Raw genomic sequence first — 6,150 nt, 5'->3', positions numbered from 1 at the left:
CCCTTCCCACCCACCGAGAGGCAGTCAGTGTTTCCCTGGGGCCAAAAAAGCAGTTTCCCAATCTTTTTTCTTTTTTTTTTTTTTTTTTTCTCCAAAGGAGAGCTGGGAACAAATGTCAAAGCAAATTAGTGTTGACTTCAACATGTTTTGGTTTTTGCTTTTTTTTTTTTTAACTTCTGCAACTTTCAAGCTTGGTTAAACGAGCTTTTGTGAAAAGCTCCCGCTGTAGCTAAAATGTTTCCATCAAATCTGCCTTCCAAGATTGCTAACCCAGAGCCGAATGTTTCCCTTCATCCTGTGCTTCTCAGCCTTTCTGGTTTGGCACCGTGTCACGGCAAGCTTCCCAGTCACACGCGCCACAGATAGTGGGAATACAGCTACAATGTGGGTTTGGACACTGGACAGTACGTCCTCATCGCTGAAATGTGAGGCTGAGCAGCCGCAGGGAGAGGGATTTGAATTTGGTGACTGCAGAGGGCTGCAAACGTCGCTTTATTTCCACCAGCCGAGCCTCGTGCTTTTAAAAGATTTAGATTTAGCTTAGATATTAGGAAGAAATTCTTTCCTGTGAGGGTGGTGAGAAACTGGAAGAGGTTGTCCAGAGAAATTATGGATGCTCCATCCCTGGAGGTGTTCAAGACCAGGTTGGATGGGGCTTGGAGCAACCTGGGCTGGTGGAAGGTGTCCTTGCCCATGGCAGGAGGGTGGGACTGGATGATCTTTAAGGTCCTTTCCAACCCATTTTGTGACTCTCTGAAAAACAAGCCGAAGGTGTAGGGCTGGCAGCCAGGGGTTTGTTTTGCAAAGCAGCAGCCTGAACTGAGCTGAACTGAACTCTCCGCTTGAATGCAGCGATAACGAGTTTCCCGTCTTTGCCCCTTCCCGGCAAAAATAGATGTGATCCAGTTTCCTGCGGGAGATAGGGATTTTGGAGCGGTTGTGCTCTGCAGCGGGAAATCTTGGAAAGGGAGATCACAGGCAGTCTCTGCCCGCAGCCCATGAATTTAAGCCACTGCTGCTTTGAAATCACAGCTGTGCTGGCTGCCGAAATCACAGAAATCCCCACGGAGAAAGTGGGGTGAAGCCGATCTCCAAAATTAAATTCTTTTAGGAGTAAAGATCGGCACGATGTCAGACCTTGATGACTGCTGACAGAGCTGCTCCTGCCAGCAAGCCTGTCTGTGCTGTGACAATTTCTATCACAGCAATAAATATTAACAGAGTGTATAATTGTGGAGTATTTCTTTATTTAAAAAAAAATCAGCATTTTCACTTTTCCTTGCAGCACGGCAGGCTGAGGTGCTTATAAAGAAAGAAAATGGCCCAGAAATCATTTATCTTCATAATTTTGTGGGAATGACTGGTAATCTGGGGGCAATACTTTGAATTGGAATGATCAGGCAAATTCTGACATTTCATTTTCAATGTGAAGGAATTAAAAAAAAAACCAACACTGAAGAAACCACCTTGCCAACCAAAACTCCACCTTTCTTTAATAGCAAAATATTGGTTCTGTTTTTGTCGCTTGTTAGTTCTCTATTTTATTTAAAAATATAATAAAGGTAGTTTCACAGTGAGAATGAAATAGCGATCTTAATCAAATTGTTAGCAGCTGTATGCTGTTTCTTTCAAAGCAAAATGTTATTAAAATCAATGGCAGCTGATATTTTATTAAAGGTGGCCTCGAAAGTAACTTGCCAGAACAAAGATGTGCCCGCGGAGACGTATCCCAGCCCTCCCAGACAGCCCAGCTTACAATATTCCGCACTGTTCTCCACCAAATTTAGTTTTAAAATCAAGAGATTCCTGTTGAACATGGGATTTTTAAAAAGCAGTAAGCTGGAAATTTCACAGTCAACTTTGGAAATGAATGGGGGAAAAAGGAAATAAAAAGTATCTAACACGATAACACAGAGAAAGCTTAAAAGGAGACTCAGTTTCCAGAGCTGCTTTCTGCCACGGGAGTTTTTGCCAGGGATGAATTGGGTTTGTTTGGTTTAAATCTGAATATGGTTTAGGGAAAAACAACAATATGGTTGGGAAAACAACAGGTTTCCCACTGATTTATTTATTTATTGCATGTTTTGCAATGTGGAAGCTCAATGGTTTGCACTGGAAGCCGTAACGTTTGGTAGGAGAAGGATCCCTACTTTTCGCCTCATGCACCAAGCATCAACCATGTAAAGGCAAAAATTCCCTTTTCCACACCAGGACACGTCTGAAAATCTCTCTTTTTAGTTTTCTTACCACTAGACTGAACAACTTGTCAGCTCAGGTATTTTTCAGACCTGCTTCTCTCCCACTAAGCCTCATTTTTCTTGAAGTGCCTAAAAATGGGGAGCATGTTCCCCGAGGGCTGAGCTGTGCCGACGAGGACACCAGAGCCCTCTGGCTTCTCCTGCTGTGCTGGGGCACTGCTGACTCACTTCCAGCGTGTGATCATCCATTGCTCCAGATCTGTTTCTGCCGAAGGAACCGCTTCCAAGCCGGCTGTTCTCCATCCGCTTCTCCCGATTATTCCTGCCAGGGAGGGTGACCCTGCTCTTGTCCTTTCTGCGCCACATCTGATTTTTCAGCCCTTTCCTCCAAATCCTCAAGGTTGTTTGGAAACTCTGTGCTTACCCCAGTCCCAGCCCTCGCCACCTCCGTGTGCTCTCTGGATTTAAATCCTCTAGTCTCTCCTCCAGGTTATTACTGAAATTAAAACCCATGAGAGGCGGGTGCAGAAGTCCAGGTGACAGCAAACCGCGAGTGACTGTCCCCGGGCCGGGGATCGGCCCCGACGGACAGGCAGCGGGGCTGAAGCTGCTGTGGGGTGCAGGAAGGCGTTAAAAGCCTTATCATCTGATATTTATTGCTTCTTTCCCCACAGGACCTGTTACCCATCACAGAAGGAAATGAGATTAAAGGCAAACCATTTGTCCTTGACAAATCTACGTTGGCTGGTATTCATCTCCGTATTTTCTTCTTAGTTGCTTACGAATGATTTCCCAATTACTTATTGCATGGTCTCTTTGATGTTGTTTTTCAAGAACTGAAGTTAATTGGCTTGTAATTTCCAAGCCCCTTCCTTTTTTTTTTTTTTTTAAAAAAATAGAGCTTATCTTCCCCCTTTGTCAGCCTGCCAGCACCTCGCCTCCCTCCCGAAACCCCCACTGCAAACAGCTCTAAGATGGCTGGAAACACTTTTTAAAGTCTTCTAGGATAAAGCCCATCACGCAAAGTTCATTTGAGATCCATCAGTTTATAAAACCTCAGTGTAACCTGTCCTTTCTTCACTGTCCCGTTGACTCTAACCCTTTATCCCTGCTTTCTGCTGTGCCAGCCGCTGATTGCGCCGGATGTTTTGGTGACCCGTGGTGCAACGGGGAGAGAAAATCAGTATCCTGTGGTTTGGCGTGTGAAGATGACGTAGAAGCACCTTTCATAGTTCATGATCTTACTTCTCAGAATGGTTTGGATCTCTTGGAAATACTCATGTAAAAATAATGGGAAGGAAAGTTTACAGTCAGCAGTGAGAGCTTTTTAGCTAAAAACACAAATAATCTTTTACGGAGATCACAAAAGTAGCAAAAAGTGAAGTTTGAAAAACTCCAAACTCAAATACTTTAAGTTTCCTTTTAAATATTAGATGAGTTACACACTCAGTTCTTGTCCCAGTCATGAAAAGATGTGTGTCCCAGCAACAAATATTGACCTTTTCTCATTTTGACAGCAGGGAAATCGTTACCGCCCAGAGCTTAATTAGGAAGGGAAGGACTCTCCGTGGCTCTTCATCCCATGCCAGCTCTGAGCCCACCACAGCAGCTGCATTCACTGGAGTGCTCGTGCGAGGTTTTGCAGTTTAGACCTTGCCGTAGCTCTAGACATAGAATTTTGATGCCTACCATGCTTCAGCACTCTGCTGAGCAGGTTCTACAGATAACAGGGCACCGACCCCGAAGCTGTGACTGCAGCGATTTCAAGCCTCATGCTCCGCTCTGCTCCATCAACCCCGATTTCCCGGGAGGGGAATTTTGACCACACCACCGGTCTTACCACACTTGCTGACCTGGTGACCGAGGACAGCCAGGTAGGACGTAGGTGGTGAAACCCTGAAAGATGCCTAGTTAGCTCTTCTGTGATATTTCACTGTCATTACAAGATACGGCTAAAGCAATTCAAAGATATTTTGGTCTCTGGATCCCAGTGGCAGCAGTGACAGGTTGGCACCTAAAACCAGATGAGGCATCGAGGCTGTGTCCAGCATAGGACTTAAACCAGTGCCTCTAGAGGGACAGGAATACTGGCAGCACTGGGTACCGACAAGCCTGGGCAGGAGGATAGAATCTTCCCAGTGAAACTTGGAGCATGGAGGGAGGAGAAAGAGAAGTTTGCTAAGCAGAGCACTGGCAGGTCACCTCTTGGGGCAGGGAGGTAGGGAAGGACCGCAGGCAGCTTTTCAGAAATAAGTGCAGTTTTAATGGCCGGATCCACCAAACTGTGTAAATCTGCTAGCAGGGCAGCCCTAAGATACACTGTCAGTGTTCATGACAATCTTCTCATGCTGGGATTATTCACCCCTTCTTCACGCTGTGTCCCCCTTTCGTGGTTAGTCTTTGGTCTTTCAAGGCTGAGAGAAAGAAAGGAGAAGAACATCTACTTTACTTGCCCATGGGCATGGAGAGAGGAGAGCAGCTGATCTTCTCTCCCACTCCCTTCCGTTGTGTGGGTGAGGGGTAAAAAAGACCATTTGTGTGACGGCGCCTGGCTCAGACGTGTCTGGGGAAGGGCTCTGATCTTTGCACTTCTACATTTAAACCACAGCAACCAAGCATGACCCGTGCATGCAGCTGATACCATCAGCCAAAGCCAAAAACATAGACCTGTCCCATCAGCTGCCTCCTTTCTTCACTCACGAAGTTCACTGATCTCTTTTCAGCTCCTAATATTTGAAAGCTGACCAGCTACTCCTGGGCTCCGACTCAAAATTTCTCAGCCCTCACACGAAGCTCAGAGTTGATTAAACATTAAGAATTACTCGTCTCCAAATGACGCGCCAACACTCAAAGCTCGCGTCTCGCTGCTGTGTAATTCCACGGGGAGACACACGGCTGCGAGAGAAACACGTGCTTTGTTATAGATAACCCCGAAGAATGCTGAGAGCCGACCCTGCTTACAGCTGCACGATGAAACGTTTGCAGGACTCAGGCTGCAGAACTCACTACCAGCACAGACTGAAATTAATCACCAAGGTGATTAATGAGAGATGAGAGCCAAGATGTAAGGCTGTTTTCTTGGGGGAAATGGCACATTCCGGCCACAGCCGGGGCTCTGCGCCAAGCCATGCGGTGCTGGGTACCGGCTGTGACACACGGCTGAAGGAAAGGCTTTATTTTTAACTTCTATTTTTAATGTACGCTAATATAAGTTCAGAGCTCCGCAACTCACGCCTCAATGGAGGCATGTTTGTGTGACTCTCCCATCCCTATTTCTGACTCAGCCAGTCATGTGGATCTGAGCAAACAGCAAATCCTTCAAAAAACAAAAGAATAAAAGTACCCAAAAGACACAGAAAACAGGAGTCATGATTTCCCTAAGTATTTGGAAGATTGCCTGAAGGCGCTGGCAGGAAGGATTAGAAGGGAGCATGACCGGAAGAACCTGAGACGGTCCAGAGTGTGACCGGTGAGGAAACCCCTGGGGAATTCAGAACCAGAGAGGAACTGGCAACTTCTCAGAGCTCCAGCCTGGGAAGCCCAGGGCATCTCTGGGGGCAGAACTTTTGATCCTGTCGAAGCAAGTGAGCTGGTGTGCCCAAGTGCTAAGCTACCACAATCCCCCACAAAAAAGAACAGGCAGCCACTGTAGGAATAGTTTTTATCTTTTGAGGAGTGGGGATGACATTGGTTCCCTCAAACTGAGTTAATTTTTCTTCTAGAGGAAGAAGTTAAAGGTTTCTTCTGTACAAAGTAAAGGGGGAGTCGTTCATCAGCTGATACCAATCAACTTCTCACACTTCCTCAAAGAGCAGAAAGACCCTACTGTCCATGCTGGGTTTTCCCACTGGAGATTTTGCTCTTGATGAAATGGCTCTGGTTTGCCAAGTTGCTCTAACTCATCACATGGTGCTGTCCTTCCCCCCATTCATGCCAATGGACATTGGTATTC

Source organism: Vanellus vanellus (assembly GCF_965231255.1).
Source record: "Vanellus vanellus genome assembly, chromosome: Z".
NCBI lineage: Eukaryota > Metazoa > Chordata > Aves > Charadriiformes > Charadriidae > Vanellus > Vanellus vanellus.
The sequence above is the reverse complement of the archived record's forward strand: the minus strand, read 5'-3'. Positions refer to the sequence as shown.